Below are 27,328 nucleotides of genomic sequence, written 5' to 3'. Positions count from 1 at the left end.
ATGCTGCTTTTCTTTTTTTATTTTTCTTTCTTTCTTTTTTTTTTGAGACAGAGTCTCTCTGTGTCACCTAGGCTGGAGTGAAGGAGTGAAGTGGTGAAATCTAGGCTCACTGAAACCTCCATCTCCTGAGTTCGAGTGATTCTTGTGCCTCAGTCTCCCAAGTAGCTGGGATTACAGGCGCCTGCCACCATGCCTGGCTAATTTTTTTTTTTTTTCAATGGAGACGAGTTTTCACCATGTTGGCCAGGCTGGTCTCGAACTCCTGACTTCAGGTGATCCGCCTGCCTCGGCCTCCCAAAGTGCTGGGATTACAAGCGTGAGCCACCGTGCCCGACCAGTACATGCTGCTTTTCTGATTGGAATGACCTTTACCACCTTCTCTTCTTGGCGAATTCTATTCTCTGACCAGAGAATATTGTGTTGTTAGTCCTCTCCCTGCAAAACCCTTCAGTTCAAACTGGGCACCCCTCCTGGGTTCACTTATGAGATTTAGCTGAGTTTATTTTAATTGCCCATTACACTGCTGTCCCCCCACCCCCAGGTGAGCTCCCTGAGGTCAGGGAACATGCCATATTTATTGCTGTATCTCCAGGGCCCAGCCCAGTGTGGCCCATCAGAGGTACTCAATAATCATTTCCTGAATGACAGTATTTGTCATAGGATAATTGAGGGGAAAACAGGACCTTTTAGATTTGTAGAGTTTCCAAGCATTCTATCCACATCTCACTTGATTTATATGGAACGAACAAGCAGGGATTGTTACCAGTTTTCCAGATGTGGAAACTGTGGCTCAGGGAGGTGAAAGGCTTTGCCCAAGATGCTGTAACATGCAAAAGGCAGAGGTAAGACTGAAGCCTTGACATCCCTCCTGGCAGGGAGTGCTTTTTTCTTTTTTTTTGCATTATCCAGCTCCGTCTTTGTAAACCAGTCTTTGGAAGAGACTATGCATGCTTTTGACAAAGGGCTCATCACTCCCAGTAGGAGTTACAAAGTTAGAGATGGCAGTGTAAAACCTGGAAACAAAGGAGCTGGTTGGAAATGGGCAGTAGGCTGGTGAGGGAAAGGAGGAAAGGAGACCAGGGCTTTGGAGAAGTTATTTGAGGAGGTAGAAAATGGGCTTCAGGTGATGCGCCTTGCCCCTGGGGTTCAGTACATGGGAGGCGCACCACCCTTTTTTACAGAGGGCTTTAGACCAGCACAAGTGTTCCTCGTTTTCTTTCCTTTGTACCTGTGTCTTTATTTATTTATTTATTCATTTATTTATTTATTTTTGAGACAAGATCTTGCTCCCGGGCTGGAGTGCAGTGGTGTGATCTCGGCTCACTGCAGCCTTGACCTCTCGAGCTCAAGAAATCCTCCTGCCTCAGCCTCCAAAGACTATAGGTACATGCCACCACACCTGGCTAATTGTACTTTTTTGTGTGTAGAGATGGGGCTTCACCATGTTGGCCAGGCTGGTCTCGAACTCCTGAGCTCAAATGATCTGCCTGCCTTGGCCTCCCAAAGTGCTGGGACTATAGGCTTGAGCTACTGTGTCCAGCCATGCCTGCTTCTTTAGACACATCAAAATCTGCCTCTGTGATTTTTGCTTATGGCCATATAGAGGCAATTTGAGGTTCACCAACCACAAGGGAAGTAGCTCCCTGCCTTCATGAGGCTCTGATACACTATAAACCTTCCATTCAGAACCTGTGATGGAGTTGAGTGTGTAGCCCCAGATACTTGAGAGGTCAAGGGAGGAGGATCACTTGAGCCCAGGAGTTTGAGACCAGCTTGAGCAATACGGTGAGACCCCATCTCTAAAAAAGAAGAAGCTGTGATGGATATTCCACTAGATATCTTTCTTTGCTAAATCATCATATTTGGCTTTTAGAAGATTGGTGGAACAGAGAGGGCCCACTTTTGACCACAGTTGTGTTTATGCTCAAGAAGAATGAACGCTCTTCAGAATTTCATGCCCCAGATACCAGTGAGAAAGGGGCTGTGACAGAAGATGCTTCATTTCATTATCCTTCCTTAGAGTCTCATAATTGAATAATCTTTTATTAAAAGTTTTGTAAGGCCAGGTGTGGTGGCTCATGCCTGTAATGCCAGCACTTTGGGAGGCCGAGGCAGGAGGATCACCTGAGGTCAGGAGTTTGAGACCAGCCTGGTCAACATGGTGAAACCCCATCTCTACTAAAAATACAAAAATTAGCCGGGCGTGGTGGTGAGCTCCTGTAATCCCAGCTACTCGGGATGCTGAGGCAGGAGAATTGCTCAAACTTGGGAGGCAGAGGTTGCAGTGAGCTGAGATCGCACCACTGTACTCCAGCCTGGGTGACAGAGCAAGACCCTGTCTCAAAAAAAAAAAAAAACTTTGTAAAGTTGAGCTGAAGGGTTCTCCAACTCCACCTTTAATGTTCAGTCCCTTCTGCATTGCAAACTAGGATCATCATCTTTTTAAAATATATTACCTTCCAATTGTCAAGCTGCTGTTACATGTGTTATCTCATTTGTTTCTCACAACCCTGAACTTGGATCATACAGAGCTTACAGAGCTAAACCACTAAGAGCTGTCCTGGTGAGCGAGTAGATCAGACACGCAGGGCCTCCTGACTGCAGATGGGTGTTTTTCCTCACCTCTCTGAGGATATTCCTGCCAGGATGTGTTGAATTCCCAATCTGAGGCTAGTCCGCCAAGGTGATTAACAGAAGCATGGATTAGCTATCCCTAGAACTAAAGTCTTCTGAAATCATATTTTGAAGATGAGCTGTTGAGGAAGGAGAGGGACTGAGTGAATGAAATTTTATACCAGCCTCACTGAAAGGCAAGGTCTTGCTTTGAATTTTTGTATCAGGAGTGTCACCTGTTTTGGCAGAGTAACCTTAAATGTTCATGAATTGGGCCCGGTGCAGTGGCTTTTGCCTATAATCCCAGCACTTTGGGAGGCTGAGGTGGGCGGATCACCTGAGATCAGGAGTTTGAGACCAGCCTGGCCAACATGGTGAAACCCCATCTCTACTAAAAATACCAAAAAAAGAAAAAATTAGCCAGGCATGGTGGTGCATGCCTGTAATCCCAGCTACTTGGGAGACTGAGACAAGAGAATCGCTTGAACCTGGGAGGCAGAGGTTGCAGTAAGCCGAGATTGAGGCACTGCACTCCAGCCTGGGCAATAGAGTGACTGTCTCAAAAAAAAAAAAAAAAAAAGTTTGTGAATTGTAGTCTCAAAATCCTGGGCCTTTGTGATAAAGTCAGTTGACAGAAAGAAGGCAGCAGTGAGACACTGAGTAAGGCACATGGAATATGGAGTGGAACAGAGCCGACAGTCAGTTCCTAGCTTTGCCACAGACTTGCTGTGTGACCTGGAGAGTTGCTTATTCTCCCCAGGGCTTGGTTTTTTACATTTTTAAAATGTAGCTAATCACAACTCCCTTGTAATGTTGTGAGGGTTAGCAATAGCATGTATTTCCAACACAGAACACCAGCTCATAAGTAGATGCTCAATAAAAATCTGTTGAATGGAGCTGGGTATGGTGTCTCACACCTGTCATCCCAATACTTTGGGAGGCCAAGGAGGAAGACTCACTTGAGGCCAGGTGTTTGAGACCAGCCTAGGGAACATAATAAGAGCCCATCTCTAAAAAATTTAAAAGAAAAATAGCTGGGCTTGGTGGCTGGTACCTGTAGTTTCAGCTACTCAGGAGGCTGAGATGGGAGGATCGCTTCAACCCAAGAGTTTACAGTTACAGTGAGCTGTGATTACATCACTACACTCCAGCCTGGGTGACACAGGGAGACCCTGCCTCAAAAAAAAAAAAAAAAATCTGTTGAATGGATGAAATGAATTAGGGATAACTTATGGTGCACTTCACATAGAGCCTGGTGTGAGGTGAAAACAAGAGCTTTTACTTATCAAAACTCTGCAGAGGCAATAGACGCTAATAGGATTCCCTAAACGATTGTGGGAATGTAATAAAAATAAGTGTGTGTGAGGGCCGGGCGCGGTGGCTCGCACCTGTAATCCCAGCAATTTGGGAGGCCAAGGCAGGCGGATCACGAGGTCAGGAGTTCGAGACCAGCCTGGCCAACATGGTGAAACCCCGAGACTCCGTCTCAAAAAAAAAAAAAAAAAAGTATGTGTGAAAGAGATCATTTGTTTGGCTATTGTGAAACCAATCCCAGTTCTCATTCTAGTTGTTAAAAAGTCTAGAAGGTAAGAAAGTCTCTTTTAGATCTTCTTTAAATGTGGTGAAGAAAAGGGATTTTTACCAGTCTTTCTCATGCTTTCTGGCTAACAAGTCCAGGCTGGCTGGACTCTGGTGGGTTTGTAAAGTTCAGGCCACTAGTACACCAAAATTGCACCACATTTGCAAACCTTGTGTGAGTTCACAATGCGGCATTGTCTTTCCTCCCCTGGGGCATGAAGGATTGTCTGGAAAAGGTTAGCTGTTGCCATTAGGGAACCTGGTGTAGCCAAAACCGAGGTGAAGCAGAAAGAAACCATGGGCTCTCAACAGGTTTGCCAAGTGATTTGCAAGTGTATTGACTTAAAAATAAGCAGAACACACAACCTTTTATAATATTACGGCTAGAGAAGTTTTGTGACTCTCCTGTAAAATGCTCCCATCATATTCAAGTAATTGATCAATGTTTGGCTTTATCCAAATGCATTTCAATAAACTAAACAAATCTTGATTTCCTGATGTTTTACTTAAACTTCATTTTTCGAGTACTTTATTTTTTCATGACATACTTGAAACCAATTTTGAATAAGAGAAACAGCATTATGCTTAGAACCACTAAACCAAAGTGCCTTTGGAAGTTTTCCAATGAAGTGGATAGAGGCGGAGAAGGGCTGAAGGATGGAGGCACGGCCATCTTGTATTTTTTGGTATTTCACAGTGCTTTGAGAGGTCGGGAACATATTGCTTTGAAGTAGTGAATCAAATGATTATAGATCTAATGAAATCATCTGGTCAGTCTTCAGGATTCAGGAAACCGAATGTCTAAATCTTCTAAAACCCGTTCTTTCACAACTGGAAGCTCTTCAAAGATAGAGGCATCACTGTCTACACTGTCTGCCACAGTAGGCTGACCTCAGGGTAAATACTTTTTTTCTTGTGTCCAACTGAAACTTCTCTTGTCTTGCAAATGAGATATGAAAAATAACTGAGCCGTCTTCTTGTGGCAGACAAATAGACTGATGGACCCAAAATCCATTCCTAATTGCTTTTTTCTTTCATGCCTCCACTATAGAAACTGGGAAAGGTAAGTCCTCACTTTCCCAGGCTTCACTGTAGCAGGAAGTGATGATGTGAGACCTTAGACTGACGTTCAGTGGATGACTACCTACTGGGAGGGGTAGTGAGGAAGGGCCTGAATTAGCCTTTTGTTTTCCTCATGAAACAGGACCAATATGTCTGGCAATGCTGCTCTTCCTTTCCTCCTGTCTCAAATGCAGACATGGTACCTGAAGCTACGGCAACATCTTGGAATCATGAGAGAAAGGCCAAGGGAATCAGAGACACTGACCTTCATCTTTCAGCTACTGAACCACTGCCAGCAACCAGTAACCTCCAACCTTCTAAGACAAATCTACCCTTATTCCTTTAGGCCACTATCTTCTGATTTTCTATTATTTGCAGTTGACCTCAGTCACATCTGAAGTACATCACCTAAAGATTTCATGTGACTGGAGAGACATAAATCCATTCAACTTCCCAAGGCAGGCTGTGTTCTCTCACTGCACGTTTATAAATTCCTCTTAGCCCCAATCAAATCAGGCTCATGAAGGGATTGGTTGCTTTGTTGCTTTTCTCCATTTATCCCTGGTCAGCTTCCTCTCAGCCTCCCATTCCTAAGTCTGCTCCATTCTTTTTTTTTTTGAGACAGAGTCTCTGACTCCAGAAGCTTCTTTATAACCACATCTTCATTTATACAGAAGTTTTGTGGGTTGTATGTGTGTGTTGGTGTGTTTTTTTGAGACACGGTCTCACTCTGTCATGCAGACTGGAGTGCAATGGCATGATCACGGCTCACTGCAGCCTCGACCTGGTCAAAATGCCCAGCTAATTTCTTAAATTTTTTGTAGAGATGGGGTCCCACTGTGTTGCCCAGGCTGGTCTCAAACTCCTGGACTCAAGCAATCTTCCCACCTCAGCCTCCCACGGTGTTGGGATTACAGGTGTGAGCCACTGTGCCTGGCCAACAAATTTTTTTTTAAATAAGACTCAATTTATCTTCAATCACAATAAGCAAAATAATCCCTAGAAATTAAGTAGTTCCTAAATAAAATAAGATGATTGAATTAAATTATCTTTAAGGTACCTTCTAGCTTCAAATTTATTATAATGAACGTTTCAGACTTCTGCTTGATGAAAGCACATCTCTCCAAATGATCAAGTGGGCTGCATGTGGTGGCTCACACCTGTAATCCTAGCACTTTGGGAAGCTGAGGCGGGCAGATTGCTTGAGTCCAGGAGTTTGAGACCAGCCTGAGCAACATGGCAAAACCCTATCTCTTCAAAAAATTTAAAAATTAGCCTAGTGTGGTGGTGCATATATGTAGTCCCAGTTACGTGGGAGACTTAGGTGGGAGGACCACTTGAGCCCAAGAGTTCAAGACTGCAGTGAGCTATGATGGCACCACTGCACCCCAGCCTGACTCTGTTTCTAAAAAAAAAAAAAAGAAAGAAGAAAAGAAAGGGAAAAACAGTACGTTGGCAGTGGGGAAGCCTGGCACACATTATCTTAAGTGGTTGAACTGAACACCACCTGTAAGGGGGCACATTGGAGGGGCATTCTATCAAGTCAGCCTGTATCGGCTCATGGAAGCCAAGAAAAGGTTGAGGAACAGTTTCTAACAAAAGAAAAGTGAAGAGCTGTGATTGCTAAATGCAATCTGTGATTCTGGACTGCATCCTTTTGCTATAGGGCATGTTATAACCACAACTGGAGAAACTTGAATAGGCTCTGAGGATTCGAGGGTAACACTATCAGTGTTAATGTTCTGACTTGGATGGTTGTATTGTGGTCTAGTAGGAGAATGTTCCTTCATAGTAGAAAAAATCTACACTAAAGTATTCTGGGTGATGGGATATCTGGTTGCCAACGTATCCTCAAACGGTTCAGAAAAGTGCTTTGTACTGTAGCTCATTACTTTGAAAGTTAAAGATGAAGCATTGTTTATAATGAGTCTGAAACCAAACCCAATAAATCCTAAGAGCAAAACCAACTTTTCCCCATTATCAAAAAGCTGACAGCAAAATATTGGTTGTAGAGTTTGTACAAGTATAATCTCAGCTTTGTTACCGGATACAAGTATATACATAGCCTACTTGACAGACACTTACTAGACATCTAGTTAGTGCAAGACAAGGTACGAAAAGGATTTTTAAAAAATGAGTCTTGGCCGGGTACAGTGGCTCATGCCTATAATCCCAGCACTTTGGGAGGCTGAGGCAGTAAGATCGCTTGAGGCCAAGAGTCCAAGGTTGTAGTAAGCTCTGATCGTGCCACTGCACACCAGCCTGGGTGACTGCAAAGAGCTCGCAACCTGGTTACCTATGCATGACCTTGACCATAATCCCTCCATGTGATTCTAGTGGACAAAGCATTTGTTTAAACTTTTCCCTAAAACAACCAACTACAGGAAGGAAAGGAAATTCACTCAGGGTCCAGAGTTGGCTTAATAGTTCAAAGGAGAACAGACACATTTATAGCAAATTGTAGACTCCTAGAACTTGATTTTCGTGGCATAAATCTGTATATGCATGATATATCTTACATCTTTATAATATCTACCATATTGGGGTGTGTGTGTGTGTGTGTGTGTGTGTAGAGAGAGACAGACTTGATAAAATCCCTCTGGTGACTGTTTTCTCTTACCTTCACTGTGGAGTGATGATACATACATTGGAATTAGACTTTGCTAAATTAGGAACTGTTTATTTTATTTTATTCTATTTTTTTGAGACAGGGTCTCACTCTGTTGCCCCTGCTGGAGTCCAGTGGCATGATCTTGGCTCATTGCAACCTTCACCTCCCAGGTTCAAGCAATTTTTGTGCCTCAACCTCCCAGGTAGCTGGAACCACAGGTGTGCACCATCATGCCCAGCTAATTTTTGTATTTTTAGTAGAGAGGAAATTTCACCATGTTGACCAGGCTGGTCTCGAACTCCTGGTCTTAAGTGATCCACCTACCTTGGCCTCTAGTACACCAAATAACAGGCATGAGCCACCGCGCCCAGCCAGAACTGTTTATCTTTAATAGCAATGGTCACTTCAAAAATTCCAGTTGTCCAATGGTGCCGTTGAGCAAGGTGAATTACACTTCAAAGAAGAATGCGGGCTTCCTCAAATAGCCTCTTGCTACTCAGCAACTCAGCAAGACACGTCCATTGCTCATTCAACTGAGCTTTTGTTTACACTTGTGAAAGCCAAGTCCAGATGCTAGCAGATCCCTAATCAAAAATGTCCAAAAGCCCCAATGTACATTTCTTCCCTCACCAAAGTCATATATTAGGCATAGCAATATAATTCTTATTAATATTAAATTAGAGTGCATAAAACAGAAACCCCTAAGGAGGTTTTCAGCTTAAATGTGCAGGAAGAAATCATTTTTCATTTTTGAGTTTAGACTTTAATAAGACCTGTATGTAACTTAGTTATGGTTGCATAACCCAGATCTTAAGGGACAATCATTCATGTGATTGGCTAAAGCAAGTCTTCCTTTCATTTTGGTAAAACCACATTCTTATTTGTGTGTTTATTTTGTACTCTATGTCAGTGGTCATGAGTTCTTTAACTTTATTTATTTGTTTAACAAATGTCTCTAAGGGCTTACTGCCTGGCATTAAATGAGGCACTGAGATCCATCAATTGATAAGATTGCCAGGGTCCCTACCCTGAAAGAGCATCCCTCTGTCCTGCTTATAATAACCTTGATGTTGGACTGCAAGACCATATGCAAATATGCAGGAACTTGGGAGTTTCCCCAAAACAAATTATGGCATGAAATAGTGAAAATTTTATTGAAGATCATTGAAGTGAAGACTTATAAACACTTGCCCTGGGTGGGTTACAACCATCTTTTCTTTTCTTTTCTTTTCTTTTTTTTTTTGACGAAGTCTTGCTCTGTTGCCAGGCTGGAGTGCAGTGGCGTGATCTCGGCTCACTGCAACCTCCACCTCCCAGGTTCAAGTGATTCTCCTGCCTCAGCCTCCTGAGTAGCTGGGATTACAGGCGCATGCCACCACACTCAGCTAATTTTTTGTATTTTAGTAGAGATGCGGTTTCACCATGTTGGCCAGGCTGGTCTCAATCTCCTGAGCTCATAATCTGCCCGACTCAGCCTCCCAAAGTGTTGGGATTACAGGCGTGAGCCAACACGCCTGGCCCATCTTTTCTAGAAAAACAGAGTGGATAGCCTTTTGAGAGCTTTTGAAATTCTGTTTTGTTGTTGTTGTTAAATGTACTTGCAACATAAAAATTTTGCATTTGCTTCACACATAACGATCACCCTTGTTGACCAATTATCTGGTTTGTTTTCTCCAGAAGTTGGGGTGGATTTTCCCCATTCCATCTACATTCTTCCATTTGGTTTCCTTGACACTGAAGGGAAATGTCTATCAGACACTTGATTCAGGCAGAATTCAAGTGAGACTGAGGTTAGAGAGCATAGGAAGAAAGGGAAGCGAATTACCTGGTCCATGTGGTGGGGTTTGGCTTCATGTGAATATGTACAAACTAATAGAACCAGGAGGGAACCATCTATATCAGTTCTGGGAGGCAGCAAATTTAAGGGAGAGAACCTAGGATTTGCCATCATGCTGGCCAATTATATGTGGTCTTGGGCAAGTTAGTTGAACTCCATGAATCCTACCTGTGAAATGTGGGTAGTGCTACCTATCATATAGTGTTGATATGAGAATTAAAATGAGAGGCGGGGCGTGGTGTCTCATACCTGTAATCTCAGCCCTTTGGGAGGCCAAGGCAGGTGGATCACTTGGGGTCAGGGGTTCGAGACCAGCCTGGCCAACACGGTGAAACCCTGTCTCTACTAAAAATACAAAAATTAGCTGGGTGTGATGGCAGGTGCCTGTAATCCCAGCTATTTGAAAGACTGAGGCAGGAGAATCGCTTGAACCTAGGAGGCGGAGGTTGCAGTGAGCCGAGATCGTGCTACTGTACTCCAGCCTAGGAGATAGAGTGAGACTCCATCTCAAAAAAAAAAAAAAAAAAAACAAAAACAGGTAACTTGAATTAGTGCTGCAGGTTTCTATATAAAGGGCCTTACCATGCACAGAATAACTTGAGATGACTTCTATGTGTCAGTCTACCTAAGGTGGGTGTGTTCTGAGTTACTCCATTTTCTTACATGTTAACATAGTTAATAATGGTTATTCAGTTGTTGCATTAGTAAGGACAAGCTAGGTTATACTGCAGTAACAAGTAGCCCCTAAATCTCAGTGGCTTTCCAAGAAACAAACAAAAAAATTCACAGTTATTATTTTTTTTTTAGTTAAGCAAAGTCCATAGCAGCCCCACATGACTCTTCAAGGAAGCTCTCCTCCTTAGGATGGTTCAGCAAAGCCCTTCTTTATCAAAAAAGGCTTTCATGATGCTGAAGCAGAAGAGAGGGTTGTGTAACTGAGCACTGCAATTAGGTGCTTTGACTCAGCTATGAAATGCCATTTCCACTCACATTTCTTTGGTAAAAGCAAAACATATGGCCGGGCCTAAACTCAGGGTGCTGACGAAATGTAATCCCTTGTGTTTCCAAAAACAGAACTGGAAATATCGACAAACAGCACTGAAGTCTCCTGGTCTACCACAGTAGGTGATCTCTAGTGAAGAAGGTGAGGCAAGGACTAAAAGTTATTAGAATTCTAAAATTTTCAAGCTGCACAAATACTTTAGTGATCACTCCAGTTATTTCTGAAACTGATACTCTGTTTTAAAATTACAAAGTTGCTCCTTATATATTACAACTAGTATCCTTTCTATCCCATTTTTCATCTTTTCTGCACTTTTGTGACTCAGAAAAGTGGCAATGAATTGCACCAAGCACATAGTAAGTGCTTACAACTCATTTGCTGGTTGATTAACACCATCACAAAGAGCCCACATTTGTAAAGGCAACTGACTGATACATTGTGTTTCATGTCCAAAGACACAAGGCAGTAAGAGAGCCAGAAAGAGACTTTCATGCTTACTGCCATTAGCCACAAGAGTACTTTTATTACTTCCTTGAGAAAAGTTGGCCCAAGAAGAGTTATTCATGTTTGTTGGCAGTTTCCAAAGGTGATTACCGTTTTTAGCCTTGGACTATACTCATGCACAGAATGTGAGAGGCAGTAATGGTGCAAAACACTGTCAGACACCGTTAAAGAAAATATCCCAACTGCAGGACACTTCACAGTGTCTGCCCAAAGAGAGAAAGCACAAAGCTGCCACTCATCTTTCAAAACTCAGCTCACACGTTACCTTCTCTGTAAAGTTATTGCTAATCCCCAATAACAATTAATGGTTTCTATAGCTTTGTTTATGTTCTTGTGCTTAATAGTCAAATTTATATTAATAACATGTCTATCTTCTTTACTGGATTTTGATCTCCCTGAAGATGCAGATCTCTTATTGTGCAGACTTCTTACCCCTAACACCTAACTGAGAGACTTCTTAGGGAAAAGGGCAAAATAAATCTTTGCTGAATTGAATAGAAGCCCTGCATTCACTTTAAAAACTCAAACTATAGTATTTGTCCCACCTCTTTGCTGTGTTTTAAAATTACAAACCAATATCTGTATGCAAAGAAGGAAGATGGACAGGCTGTGTTTGTAGTCTCAGTCTAATGCACGTATCCTGCCAAAAGAGAAAATTTGATTCCATTTTGGAGCTGAGGCCTCAGGTCCAATTTAATTTGATCCCCATATGACCAGGCTGATTAATTGTCAGGTCTAGCCTTTCTTCACAGTAAACCTCAATCCCTTGTAATTTGCCATGAAACTGGTAGGAGTTGGCTGTTTCAGGCATGAATAGCACAGGTCTTGTTCAAACCTCCCCAGGCCTTATTTAGGCAAGGTGGGGACGGGCTGGCTGCCCTGCAGAGGAGCAGGTGTAATGAGGATTAGGTCACATGGTGGGAAGGGGGCTCAGTGGGCAGGCAGCTGCTGAAATCCCAGGTGTGTGTGAGTTGGCAGGGGCACAAAGAGAGGAGAGCTGCAAACAGCTCAAAGTCCCTGGGCTGTGCAGCTGCTTGTTTGGCACTTGCCTAGGAGCCACCTGTAGTGTTGATGGGCACAACCCACTCCTAGGAGCAAGGAAACATGAAAGATCTTCTGTAAGCTGCAGGGGCCCCACCCCTTCCAGGGAAGGTTGGAGGGCCCAAGCATGCCCACGGGCTACTGGGCAACCAGCTCCCTGCACTTTGCAATGCTTAAGACAGGGCAGGGCTGGTTATTCTTTTTCACAAGACGGTCCTTGGAGGACTAAGACAAAAATACATATTATCTTTCTATTCAGAGGCCTATTCCCAAGTATACCTAGAAAATAAGTGACAAACAAAAACAAACCCCTGAGCTGGAGAGTATGTCAACAGGCAGAGATACTCAGGGAAAAAACAAAAAACAGGCTCAAGGCCAAGAGGCAAAAATAAATGATGATCCCTTCTCCTGGGCGGTGGGTGGGGAGCTCGTGTAAACAAACTCAGCATAACAAGCCATTCTTAATCTGTTTCTGTCCCTCTGCTGATCACTTCTGTGGTTTTTGCAAGACAGAATCTAGTCTCAGTGCTGAGGCTAGTGTTACAGATTTAGTGGCTGTGAATTATGGAACTTCTCTTGATCTCCAAAGACAAAAGGAAACTGCTGGCCACAAATCCAAACAACTGTTGTTCATGCAGGTGAAACAGCAATCTCCTTCAAGTGTACAGGCTGGAAAAGAGTCCAGATCTCTTATCTTCACACTAAGGCCAACCTCCAGAAAAATTATGAAGCAGGTTAAAGCCATTCCTGACTACTTACTGCTCTAATGTGGCTTTTCCCATCTCTGCTTTTAAGTACAAATACAACCTGCTGATTTGCTTACACGTGGCATCAATCCCCCTGTTCTTCCCACTAACAGAGTCCCAGTCTGGGGGCAAGAGAACAATGACAATGTGCACAGTTAACACATCCTCACCTATCCAGACTCTGTGCATCTGGGCATGGCTATGTGACTTTTACTCTCAGGGAGACATAAGCAGAGGATTCTGGGAAAGATTTCTTTTCTTGATATAGGCACCACCCTGGATTTTCCCTTTTTTTCTAGCTGGAATGCAGATGAGGTATCTAAAATACATCTTCTGGCCAACCATGGTGGCTCACGCCTGTACTCCCAGCAGTTTGGGAGGCCGAGGTGGGCGGATCACCTGAGGTCAGGAGTTTGAGACCAGCCTAGCCAACATGGTAAAACCCCGTCTCTACTAAAAATACAAGAATTAGCCGGGCGTGGTGGCACGCTCCTGCAATCCCAGCTACTCGGGAGGCTGAGGCAGGAGAATCACTTGAACCCGGGAGACAGAGGTTGCAGTGAGCTGAGATCAGGCCACTGCATGCCAGCCTGGGTGGCACAGCAAGACTCCTTCTTAAAAAACAAACAAATAAAATAAAATACATCTTGCTTCCAGAGATGAAAGCCATATGCTCAAGATGGCAAAGCAGGGGAGCATAAAGAGCCTGGATGCTCGTTGGCATTGCTGGTACTATGGTGCCAGCCCTGACTACCTAACCCTGGATCTTTTGCTATGGAGGATAACCCTGTAGCTCTCAAACCGGAGTAGGCACATGAATCACCTGGGGGTCTCATAAAAACACAGATTCATGGGCCCTTCCTGAGAGTGTCTGATTCCGAAGGTCTGGGGTGGGGTCCTGAGCCTTGTATTCCTAAGAAATTTCCAGAGGACGCTGCTGCCACTGGTTGGAGACCACGCTTTGAGAACCACTTGCATAACTGTATAGCCACTTGTTGAAGCCACTGTTACTTGGGTTTTCATACACTCACAGTGGAATTCTGTTCCAAAGGATACACTGCCCTCTAAACCCTCAAGAGCTATACACCCCCAGAAAGGGGCTGAAAACTCATTTAACCACAAGGCATAAATACGCAATGAGGCTTACAATCTATTTGGATTCTGATCAGAAAGGAATCATTAAGTCAAAGAAAAGAATTTCTGCTTTTAACTTGGAGGCATCGTTGGAGCCGAATGGAGAAGACACGCAGAGCAGGGAAGCTTAGCCGGAATTTTTTTTTTTTTTTTTTGAGACGGAGTCTCGCTCTGTCGCCCAGGCTGGAGTGCAGTGGCGCAATCACGGCTCACTGCAAGCTCCGCCTCCCGGGTTCCCGCCATTCTCCTGCCTCAGCCTCCGGAGTAGCTGGGACCACAGGCGCCCGCCACCACGCCCGGCTAATTTTTTCTATTTTTTTTTTTGTATTTTTAGTAGAGACAGGGTTTCACCGTATTAGCCAGGATAGGATGGTTTCGATCTCCTGACCTCATGATCCGCCCGCCTCGGCCTCCCAAAGTGCTGGGATTACAGGCGTGAGCCACCGCGCCCGGCCACTTAGCCGGAACTTCTGATCTCATACCAGAGACGCATCACCTCTTCAACAACTAACAAGGGGATTTCTCCTGGCTCTCTTTCCCTCTTCCTAACAATGGAAACTGGGGCAAATTCTTTAACCCCTCTGAACCTCAGTTTTCTCATTTGTAAAACTGGAATGATAAGACTTATCACACGGCCTTGCTGTAAGGCATAAGGGACGTCAGGGAGTGAGGCAACCTGAGCATCCATCACTGGGAGAGTAAAATGTGTGGGTGAATGTCACAGAGTGTTACTTAGTGATCAGCTGCAAAAGTGTAGATGCACAAATAGCAACATGGATGGAAGCTAAAAACACAGTGCTTATTGAAAAAAGATGTAGAATCAATCATTTTATGAAACAATTAAAAAATGGATGCATACCAAAAAATATACAGTATGCACAATATTCACAAAGATATATTAAAATACATTAGAATGGTTATCTATGAGGCAAAGGGAATGAAAGCAGGGTATGGATATATACCTTTTTTTGAAAAAAAATGAATGAGTGTCCATCAGATTGACAAAAATCAGTGTCCGACAACATCAAATTTAAATGAAAACATGGAGGAGAAGGAGCTGCTGTATTCTGTTGATAGGAGAGTAATTTGGTACAAGCCTGTGGTACAGACCACCAATGTTCCCACTATCCATTTCCCTTCTTCTAGAAAGTGAAGCCCTGATTCTTTAACTGGCCACATGGCTGCTTGATATGAGCACCATTCTGGATTGGAATAACTCCAATTCCCAGCCTCCTCTGAAACTAGGTGTGGGCATGTGAATATGCCACATGTGAATATGCCAACTTGTGGCCAATGGTCTATGATTAGAAGTGTCATTTGAAATTTCCAGGGAGTATCCTTAAATAGAGGGATCTCAGTAAATGGCTGGGAGCAAAGGTGGATGTCAGAGAGAAATGGAAATGATCCACAGTGTCTAAAATCTCCCCTTTAGCTGACCCATCCCAAAATAGGGCAGCAAGTGACCCAAAATGTTTACGCTTTCCTTAAAGAAAGAAAAATGAGAGCCCTGGAATATATAAAATGATCTCACAGTGTATAACTTGGTATTAGAATCAATACACCCTAAGAGGAGAAAACTGTCCAAAGGGGACAGCCATAAACAAATTTAAAGTGGAGAGATCTGAAGCCTAAGCGTGGTGGTAAAAGAAGTTGTTATAATTACTTCCTAAACCTCAGCTTTAGCCTGGAGATATGTTATAGCCTGGAGTGGGTGATCACTTAAAGAAAAAGATTATGGGCCATGCATGGTGGCTTATGCTTGTAATCCCAGCACTTTGGAAGGCTGAGGCAGGTGGATCACCTGAGGTCAGGAGTTCGAGACCAGCCTGGCCAATGTGGTGAAACTGTCTCTACTAAAAACACAAAAACTTGCCAGGCATGGTGGCGGGTGCCTGTAATCCCAGCTACTCAGGAGGCTGAGGCAGGAGAATCACTTGAACCCGGGAGGCGGAGGTTGTGGTGAGCCAAGATCGTGCCATTGCCCTCCAACCTGGGTGACAAGAGCAAAACTCCGTCTCAAACAAACAAACAAACAAAAAAAGAAAAAGATTATGAATTCAATTTGTTAATATTTTTCTTTCCTAAAAAAGAAGATATTATGGTTTTTAGTCAGCTGACTTGTTTCAATAACAGTGTGTCTACCACTAAAAACCAGAGCCCCACATCTGTTCCTAATAAAAATCTATAATCAGCAATGCCCATTGCCTTTCAAAACTTATTTTCTTCATCCCTAAACTATGCACAGACCTGGCCAAAGCTTGTTTCTGTTGTCACCAAGATATAATGGCATTGCATTTATTCCAGGATAAATAAATCAGCAGCAATTCCAAGTAGAATCTGTGTCAGCCACTGAAGCTATTGAAAATTTGAGCCTTAACTACAGATTGACATTTTCATGTGTTAAAACGCTGAAGTATGCCGGTTTTCTGTTTTTCAGTTTATAACATTCAAACCTTTGTGATACTTTGTTTCAGGTCACAAGGCTTTAAAGACATTTGATAATAAAAACAGTTCACATTTTCAGTAAAAACAGATTCTGGAAGCAGCAACCTTAAGACACCAACCCTTTCCACAAGCAACATTTATTTCTAAAAGTTATGGACTTTGAATTGAGCCTGGAAGCAGCAGACCAGGCCACTACCTAGTAAAGGGCTTTAACTGGAACTGGCCTGCAGCCTGCAGGTTCCTGGAGAAGGGGTTTAGAAGTGGTCTGCAGTCTCAATGACAGGCTGTCTTGTTGCTGTGTGAGAACCAGCCGGAGCTGTTTAGAAACAGCCTTTATGAAAGCCCAGTATATAATTCTGGGTGAAAGTTTAGGAACACTTTTCCTGGCAGTGACAAACCCTGCATATTTTTCTTTTTCTTCCTCTGAGAACAGTTGATCCTTAATGTTTTTTCAGCTTTGAGCCATTTTCAAAGAGAAGCACACGTTGGAAGCTTCAGCAAACTTGTTTGTCCTAAAGCTATGGCAAAGCAGGATAAGTGTGCAAAGTAATGTGCAAAGGACCAGGAGACTCAGCATGCACGGTGCACAGTGAGGCAGGTTGTAGGGAGGAGCAGCCTCAAGACCTCTTACCCTTAGAAACAGCTATGTGTAGCTCACTGCTTAGGAATTAGAACAGGAACTACTCTCTTTCATGATTCTAAGGTGGGCACCAAACATTGGTCACTTCTCACAACATTATCTCCTACTTCTATTGCTTACATCTAATAGGCATCTTCAAGCTACAACCAAATCATTAAAGGATGCTGAACACAACACATTCCCTTTTGAAGGCGGGACATTATTTTGTTAACATTCATATTTTTCCAATCAGAGAGTGTCACAAATGGAAGGTTTATGAGGGTGTGGGGTGGGGACTAAAATGGATGGAAGGAATATGGAAAGGTCATAATTTGAGATCTTAAGAGTAAAGCAGGGTGGGGCATGGTGGCTCATGCCTGTAATCCCAGCACTTTGGGAGGCCAAGGTGAGCAGATTACCTGAGGTCAGGAGTTCGAGACCAGCCTGGCCAACATATAGTGAAACCCCGTCTCTGCTAAAAAGATACAAAAATTAGCTGGGTGTGGTGGTGCACACCTGTAGTCCCAGCTACTTGGGAAGCTGAGGCAGGAGAATTGCTTGAACCCAGGAGGTGGAGGTTGTAGTGAGCCAAGATCGCTCCACTGCACTCCAGCCTGGGCAACAGAGTGAGACTCCATCTCAAAACAAATAAATAAATAAATAAAGCAGGATGACTTTAGGCTTTAGGATAATTTTTTTCTCTACGAGGAAACTCTTAATTTGTGATATACAAGAAAAATATTGATTTTCCGAGAAGGAAGTGACCTTAAATCCAGTAGGGGTGGGCTGGTTTATGCTCCATCAGTGAGCTTATGAATAAAGAAAGAAAGAAGTGGGTTTATATACAGAAATCTATAGCAGATTTTCCTAGAAAGCCTTGAGAGAATTGGTGTTGTGTTTCTAGAAGGCAATTCTTACTCTCCCAAGGAGTAAGTAAGGGGTGAATAAGAATTGCCCCCTGATAAACAGTGAGTGAACTTAGGAGCCAGAAACCACGAATGGACTAGCATACGAAGGGATACTCTAAATAGAATGAGAATGAATTGCAGGGTGTCTATAAGGTCAGAGACTAGGAACTTCTGGCACATGGGCGACAACTCCAGAAACATCTGTGTCGGGTGCAGGAGTCAAAGGGTATTATTTTGCATGAACGCCTAGAAGGAGAAGGGGAAGACGGGAGCAAGAAGAGAATGCAAGTTCTCTACTCTCCCACCAGCTTGAGGGTTTGCCTATAAACTGTGTAATTGGAAAGTGCAGGCCCAGGCCCAAAACTAGTTACGGTCACCTAAAGACTTTGTGAGTCCAAGTGAAACGAGAAAAGTTCCCTTGTCCCCATCTCCGGGCGTGTGATGGGGCTGCGGCTCAGGTGCTCCGCTGCTCAAAACCCCTAGGGGAGCAGGCAGACAGGCAGGTCGTGGGGAGCATGGGCTCTGACCCTATGGCAGTGTATAGGGGTGAATGTTTACAGCTCTTGAAGCCCCAGTGGGCGTGTGTTACAGGGTGCTCTTTTAGATTTGCCATCTGTAGGCGGCTTGTGTTAATCAGCTCAATTACACCCTCTGCCTTATAGCAAGGAAAGAGGGTTTTCTGTATCCCGGGGTTCTTGCGTTGGTGTACGAGAAAAATCGGATCACACGTGAGCTTGGAGAATGAGTGCAAGGTTTTTGTTTGTTTGTTCTTGAGACGGAGTGTCTTGCTTTGTGGCCAGGCTGGAGTGCAGTGGTGCGATCTCGGCTCACTGCAACCTCTGCCTCCCGTGTTCAAGCGATTCTCCTGCCTCAGCCTCCTGAGTAGCTGGGTCTACAGGCACGCACCACCACGCCCAGCTAGTTTGTGTATTTTTAGGAGAGATGGGGTTTCACCATGTTGGCCAGGAAGGTCTCGATTTCTTCACCTCGTGATCCGCCCGCCTCCGCCTCCCAAAGTGCTGGGATTATAGGCGTGAGCCACCGCGCCCGGCTGAGAGCAAGGTTTTGTTGAGTGGTGGAAGTAGCTCTCTGCAGATGGATGGGGAGCCAGAAGGGGTGTGGAGTGAGAAGGTGGTTTTCCCTTGGAGCTGGGCCGCACAGCGGCCGGGCTCTCCTCTGACTGCCCTCGGCTGAACTTTGCGTCGTCCCGCGGTGGATGACCTGCGGGCGTCTGCTGGTGTCTGTCAGTGTGTTCTTCTGCCGGTGTCTTCTACTGGTGTGTTCCTCTTAAGGTCCAGCTGCTTGTGTGTGTCCCCCCTAGGATTTCGGGGTTTTTACAGGCACAGGATAGGGGGTGTGGCGGGCCAGGGTGGTGTTGGAAAATGCAACATTTAGGCGGGAAAACAGAAATGCCTGTTCTCACATAGGTCCGTGAGCATAGGCCCGAGGGTGGAGCCCTACCCAGGGACCCCGCCTTTCTCTACCCAGCATTTCCCTGCCCCGCTCCGGTATCACTAGCAGAAACAGCTGGCTGCTTTCCTCCCCTCGCGCCTCTAGAGCCCATGAAGGAGCTCTGGTGCTAGGTAGAGGCGACTCCCAGTGGTTCAAGGGCTAGGCATAGTGGGGACCTTTCTCAGGGGCACTGACAAGTGCCTTAGCGAGTTTGGCGTGAAAGAACATGAACAGAAATCAGCTGGGGTGGGGGGGATGCGTAGAGTTCCTGCAATTATGCGGGGTGGAGGGGGGCTGAGAGTTATTATGATTTGTATTTCATTAAATATGATCTCATTGGTATCCAAAGGAAGGTAAGGCTTCAAACGTTGAGTTTATGCATACAAAAAGACCAAGGAACACAGATTGCATCTGTAGCCAGGTCAATGGCCAATGATAAGAGGATGCAGAAGACTCAGTTTCTCAGGAGCACAACCAGAGTCTGGGCAGCACCTCTGATCTTCTGCAGAGTGCTGCGAGAACCATGTGGCCCTTGGGAAACCATGAGTTGGGTGCCCTTGGCTGAGGATAGTCAAGAATGGCCATAGGCCGGGCGTGGTGGCTCATGCCTAGAATCCCAGCACTTTGGGAGGCCAAGGTGGGAAGACCACTCGAGGTCAAAAGTTCGAGACCAGACGGGGCAATATGGTGAAAACCTGTCTCTACTAAAAATACAAAAGTTAGCTGGGCGTGGTGGTGGCACCTGTAGTCCCAGCTACTCAGGAGGCTTAGGTGGGAGAATTATTTGAACCTGGGAGGCAGAGGTTGCAGTGAGCTGAGATTGCACCACTGTACTCCAGCCTGGGCAGCAGGGTGAGACTCCATCTCAAAAAAAAAAAAAAAATGCCATAAATGGTCCTCACTTTATTCTTTGTTCAGGCATTCATTGTTCAACTCATGTTCATTGAGCACCTACTATGTGCCGGCCATACACCATTCTAAGTGCTGCAGATATAGGAATGAACAAATAGGATGTCAATCCCTTCCCTTGTGGTGCTTTCATTTTTTAAAGGCCAACAGATAGGCTGGGTGTGGTGGCTCACACCTGTAATCCAAGCACTTTGGGAGGCCAAAGCGGGTGGGTCACTTGAGGTCAGGAGTTGGAGATCACCAGACCAACGTGGTGAAACCTTGTCTCTACTAAAAATACAAAAATTAGCTGGGCGTGGTGGCAAGCACCTGTAATCTCAGCTACTCGGGAGGCTGAGGCAGGAGAATTGCTTGATCCCAGGAGGCAGAGGTTGTAGTGAGCCGATATCGAGCCACTGCACTCCAGCTGGGTGACAGAGTGAGACTCCGTCTCAAAAACAAACAAACAAACAAAAACAAAACAACAGATAATGATATACAGTTTCAAACTACATAGTGTTAAAAAAAAAACTTTTAGACAGAGTTTGTCTCTCAAATAAATTTAAGAGTTTATTTGAGCAAAGAAGGATTCCTCAGTTGGGCAGCCCTCAGAGCCAGAAGTTCAGACAGCTCAGCCCAGCAGCAGGAGCTGAACTCAGAAGCAGAGTAGAGCAATCACCTGACTGGCTACAGCTAGGTGTTTGCCTTATTTGGACATGGTGTGATGAGTTGGCTGCTTGTGATTGGCTGAAACTTGGCTGTTTGTTACTATATATATATATATATACTATTCACTTTATGTTTCAGCTGGTTTACATACTAAGTTAGTTGGTGGTGGTGGGGGGGCAGTTGTTACATAGGAACACAAAGTAGAAAGATATCCTCCGGCAAATGGCCTCCTGTTTATCTTGCTTGAACAATAGTACATTAGACAGTTATGAGTGCTAAGAATAAATCTAAAGCAAGAAGGAGGATGAGAAGAGTGTTATGGGAGGATGGGAGTTATATGTGTAATTTTAGATGGGACGGTCAGGGAAGGTGTCACTTGGGAGGGTGGCATTTGAGTGAAGACTAGAAGAGGCCATGGAAAGAGCTCTGCAGAGATGTGCAGAACAGCATTTCAGGTAGAGGGCACAGCACGTGCAAAGACCGGAGGCAGGGGCATGCTGGCCATGCTGGAGGGACCGTGAGGAGGCCACTGAGGCTGGAATGGGGTCAGAAAGAAGGAGGAGGCATGAGGCCTGAGAGGTGCCAAAAGACCCTATAATGCAGAGACAGCACCATTTTAATCACTGGTTTTTACTAAGATGTGAAAGGATGAGAAGGTGTCTAGCAGAGAAGTACAATGATCTCATTTGAGGAGGCTTCCTTCTTGGAAGGGAGAGATTTTGCCATTCAAATCAGAACTACTCTTTCCCCTGCAAAGAGAGGCTCATTAGGAAAAAGTCATGATGTGGCAAGATCCTTTGCATTTGGGGAACTTGAATTTTTAGAGCATCTGAACACTTCTCCTACCTTCTCCCTCAGTAGAAAACCACCTGCAATGAAAGTTCCCTGAAGACGGAACAGGTTTTGAATGGTGCTCTATATGGAGTCCTGAATGCTGGGAGGAACCATGTTGACCAAGTCAACCAAAACACGAGGAGAAGCCAGTGGAAACAAAGTCAACAAGCTGCTCTGGGGCTTTGCCTCAATATCACCCTTCCAACTTCAAACCCAAGCAGCACAGAGGGCACCACTAAGAGGATACAGACAATCACTCTTGCTAAGTATTGGACCAAATGGCTGGAGGCCCACACCTGGCATCTGAGGAGACATGATGAGAAGGAACAAGAGGGCACTTGAATAAGTGCAGTCCAGCCTGAGACTCAAGCTACAAGACTCAAGTTGCGTTTTTTTCTTTAAATGTGAATGACATCTCTGGGCCCCCTCTAAATCACCCTATGAGGTCAGGGAAAGCCTCTTGTAAATCAATGGATTTATTCTTTAGGCCTCTAATCGGGGTTTTCTGTAGAATTTTGCGGGACCCACAGTTTGACCAGGATTGTCAGCTCCACTGGGCAGGAAAGAGGGGCCGGTGGGGATACCCTGAGTCCTCCCACCCTATTCTTCCTGCATAGTGACTGGCTGCGGTCCAGCAAACTGCAGGAGACCCTTTGTAAAGACCTTTGGACTCTTGCCTTCAAATAGAAGCCCATGACAGTAGGGAATATTTCCATTTTAAAAATTTCTTTTTTAAGGCTGGGCATGGTGGCTCATGCCTGTAATACCAGCACTTTGGAAAGCAGGGGAATCACTTGAGGCCAGGAGTTCATGACCAGCCTGAGCAACATAGAAAAGAGAGAGAGAGAGAGAGAAAAAAAAAACAGCCAAGAAAAAAAATTCATTTTTATTAGAAAAGCAAACCATTTGGGGATGTTGTATGGCCGATACAAAAACAAACAACAAAAAAATTAGACTGTTAGAATTTAACTAATGTCTGTTACCAGAAAGGTTGAAAATTGTCTTTATTGAAGGGGGAGTTGAAGGTTAAAAGGTAACTTTCACCTACAGGTTGAGATTTGCATGCAGAATTTCCAGAATGCTGAATATCAGCACGGATCACTGCAAAGAAGTTGGAACTCATCTCACATGAACTTCTCAGGTGGAAAGGGACTTGACAACTGAGACTTTTCTAATAAGTGACAAAAATTATGTGGATAATAATTTGACCTTTTTTGTGTTAAAGTCTCTATTGAAATAGAATGCGCAAATTAATGCTTTTAGGAGACCTGCTTAGAGGAAAAACAGAACGGGGATCATGAACCTATTAACTCACGTCTCAAGCCTCTAATGAAAAATTCCTGAGTGAAAGAGGATGAGTAGGATGCTCCGAGTGTAGGGAAACTTTGTGAAGCTCTAAAGCATGTGGTTTATAAAGTTGCATAACACTGTCCTCAACTGATTTTTTTTTCAACTGATTTTTTTTTTTTTTAACTGATTTTTTTTTTTTTTTTTTTTTTTTGAGATGGAGTCTCGCTCTGTCGCCCAGGCTGGAGTGCAATGGTGCAATCTTGGCTCACTGCAAGCTCCGCCTCCTGGGTTCAAGTGATTCTCCTGCTTCAGCCTCCCGAGTAGCTGGGACTACAGGCATGGGACTACAGGCATGGGACTACAGGCATCCGCCACCATGCCCAGCTAATTTTTGTATTTTTAGTGGAGACGGGGGTTTCACCATGTTGGACAGGATGGTCTTGATCTCTTGACCCAGTGATCCGCCTGCCTTGGCCTCCCAAAGTGCTGGGATTACAGATGTGAGCCACTGTGCCTGGCCTCAACTGATTTTATAACTGAGATTTATGTCTCTAACAAAATAAGATACATAGCAAAAGAATGACTCTGCCAGCCCTTTCTGGAGAGGGAATGATAAGTCCTCGAAAGATATTGTTTACTTTGCCGAGTTATCTATTTTTTTTCTGTAAATTCTGCACTCCGCCCCAGATTGGAACTCAAAATCTATTGTTCCATCAAGTCAATTTCCCCACAGAATGAAGAATGCGGTACCCATTGTGCTTAAAATTCATTGTTATCTGTTAAGAACCCAATTCAATGAGAATCATTGAGATTAAGAGGGTCTAGGTAGTTAAGGTGGAAACTGTGTAGAAAAGAGATACAAGCACTGATTATTTTCTAATAAAACTGTTCATTCTATCAGAAAGTGGAGGGAATTAAATATAAACAGACACATTTGTTTAAACCCAGCTTCATTACTATTCTATAGGTTGCTTGAAACCTATTCTGACATCAGTTATTAAATAAATTGTGATATTTTCACAGATAGGAAACAGCTGAGCTGAAGTTATCCATATCTGCAGGATTATTTTGTATTTAAGTTTAATGTTCAAAGGTTGAGAAAATTGTATGGCTATAGAACATTGTCACAGGTTTCATGAGCTAGAAAGGCTAGCCAACAAAATGACTATCTGTCTGAAGTGTTAACAGAGTTTTAAAAAATTAAAATAGAAAATAACAATGATGACCACAATTTATTGTGTACCTACTACGTGACTTTGTATATAGCATACCTGTGTATCTTTACATATCTTTATATGTACTGACTTTATGTGGAGTTTATTTCTAATACTTCCAGTGATGCTGCAAAGGGGTATTACTATACCCATGTTACAGATGAGGAAATGGAAACTCAGGGAAGTTATCCAAGGTTAAATCAAGATTTATCCAAGGTTTAAAAAAATGTAGAGTCAAGATTCAAACCTGAATCTGGCTGGGCCTGGTGGCTCACTTTGGAAGTCCGTGGCAGACAGATCACTTGAGGTCAGGAGTTTGAGACCAGCCTGGCCAACATAGTGAAACCTCATTTCTACTAAAAATACAAAAATTAGCCATGTGTGGTGGTGCACTCTTAATCCCAGCTACTTGGGAGGCTGAGGTAGGAGAATCGCTTGAACGCGGGAGACAGAGGTTGCAGTGAGCCGAGATCACACCATTGCTTACCAACCTGGGAAACAGAGCGAGACTCTATCTCAAAAAAAAAAAAAAAAACAGATTCAAACCTAAATCTAGCTCCTAACCCTGGGTACTTTCCACCAATGGACTCTCTCAATAATAGAAAAATTAGATAGATATCAAGTGGAAATTCAAAGACCCTAGTTTTCATAAATAAAATCTCAAATCCATAATTAACAGACATAAATTCATTTCAAATGTATTTGTGTGCATGCATCTTCTAATCAACTTCTAATCAACTTTCTTGATTGAATTCAAATTTAATAGACTTTAAAATAAAAATGGAATTGGTTTTATTTCCTTTGCATTTATGAAGCACCTGCTATGGTTCAGGCACTGCTTCAGACACCAGGGACGTGAAGGCCATACTGGTTTCAGTGTCTGTCATTAACTCTTTAACAGGTAGCAGTTGTGGGCACTATAGCAGGTTTTCAAATATATTAATTTAAAAGGACTGATAATACAGCTATAAAGTCTTATTAGTTGGTTCAGCTTACCTCTTCTAAATGCACATGACAATTAACCAATAATGCACAAAAGCATTTTATATTGCATCTTTGTTTTTATACTTCTGTTATAAATTAAAAGTGGAAAGAATGTTGGATTTGAGGCCAGCTCTGTGGTATACCTGCATTGTGACTTTGAGCTTCTCTGAGCCTCAGGTTTTCATGTATAAAAATGGGGATGCTAGGCAGGCATGGTGGTATTCACCTCTAGTCCCAGCTACTCGGGAGGTTGAGGCAGGAGGATGCCTTGAACCAGGAGTTTGAGGCTACAGAAAGCCATGATTGCACCACTGCACTCCCGCCTAGGCAAGAGAGTGCAACCCTGTCTAAAAAAAAAATTTTTTTTTTTTAATGAGGATGATGCTAACCATCTTACAGAGCTACTATTTGGACTCTTTAGCACAATGTTCAAGAACCTCCATAATCTCCTTTCCAGTCCCATCTATGGCTCTTTCTATCACTCTAAATAGCCTGGGATCCCACCTGTTTGAACAATTTGCTTTTTCCAACAGACTAAATACTTCCCACACCTCCATAGCTCTATTTGGTTCCTTATCCAGGGCTGCCAGCTCTCAGGATTGCCCACAGAAATCTGTTTGGAAACCTCCCTGACAGTTCCAGTGTGAACTAAGTGCTCCCTCCTCAGCACTTCCCCAGCACCCAGCCCGTATTTCCAGTTTAGAGTTTCACTTTTTCTTCAGTTATTGATTATCACCGGAATCATGTCTTAGTCATCTCTGTTTCCCTCACAGTACTCAATGGTGCTCATGTAGAATGGCCTTGATCAGTGCTGAACTAGTGAAGGAATCTGTTCTCACTTAGCCTGGAGAAAGGGCTGGGGCCACAGGCCCTCTTCCTGTACCAGACTCCATTCAATAATTAGTTCAGTTGTCAAAAAGACACATATAAAAAGCAATTTCAGTGCATTTTCCAGTGAGGATGTGATTCTCCACCGTGTGATAAAATCCCTTGCAAGACTCCAATAAAGAAATGATTTTGAGGGAAGATAAGCGGCGATCTGTTTGGATGGTGCACTCCTCTCCTGAAAAGGCTTTTGAGTATACACATCCCCAAATATACATGAATATGAGTTCAGTTAATTCCCCATATACATATATCTATTAGTTTATAAAATATGTATATGCCCTACTATATTAACATATATTGTAAAGTATATAGAACTATACATATATAGAAGCTATAATTTTTTAATGAAGAGTTTTAATATTTTCTTTCTGCACCCCAGGAAACGGCCTTGCACAAAGAAAGCCTAATCTTGGCTGATCAGCTATACTTTCTGGTAGAAGAAAGGAAATCATATTTTACTTTCCCTAGATTATTCCCTAATGTTGACTATTTCCTCCCTTGCTTCAGGTTCTCTTACAAGACCACCAACATTCTTCAAACATCAGTGAAATAAAACAGGGGGAGGGTTTTGAGCTCTGGATACTCAGCCTGGAAATGTCACAATTTAATCCCAAAGGTTTGCTGTGAAGTTGTAAGCATGACAGTGTGAAACTCGACAGATTATTCTTGAATTCTTTGTTTGTTTTCATTGTGACCCGACTCTCATAAAATTTATGTTTTCTTCCAAACCCCCAGGGTGTGTGGTCATATGACTTAAATAGAGAAAAACATTGTCAAAACAGTATTGAGGAGTTATCACTTTTACATTGTTTTAATTAAAGAAAAAGCCTTTCTATCCAGGTCTAATACCATCATTTTTATGGGCATCTTAAAGTATCTAATCTAATGCTATAGTTATTATTAGTAGTAGTATTTAGTATTTTTAGTATTATTATAGTTTTATCTATATCTTAAACAAAAAGTCAATAAACATGAAAACAGTTTGTTTTGAGAATGTATGCAAGTGCC

The 27,328-nt window shown here is 43.4% G+C and overlaps 1 long non-coding RNA gene across 1 annotated transcript; it reads left to right on the top strand.

The window, feature by feature from the left end:
- The first annotated feature begins 1,430 nt into the window (after positions 1 to 1,430).
- On the top strand, positions 1,431 to 27,301 carry LOC129039286 (uncharacterized). The gene is made up of 4 exons (XR_008503303.2): positions 1,431 to 1,785; positions 10,776 to 10,845; positions 22,995 to 23,085; positions 26,828 to 27,301. It is a non-coding gene; the product is annotated as an uncharacterized LOC129039286 (long non-coding RNA).
- The last annotated feature ends 27 nt before the right edge of the window (positions 27,302 to 27,328 follow it).

This window comes from Pongo pygmaeus, chromosome 5 (assembly GCF_028885625.2).
Source record: "Pongo pygmaeus isolate AG05252 chromosome 5, NHGRI_mPonPyg2-v2.0_pri, whole genome shotgun sequence".
Taxonomy (NCBI): domain Eukaryota; kingdom Metazoa; phylum Chordata; class Mammalia; order Primates; family Hominidae; genus Pongo; species Pongo pygmaeus.
Note: the sequence above shows the minus strand (reverse complement) of the source record. Positions and strands in the feature narration are given on the sequence as shown.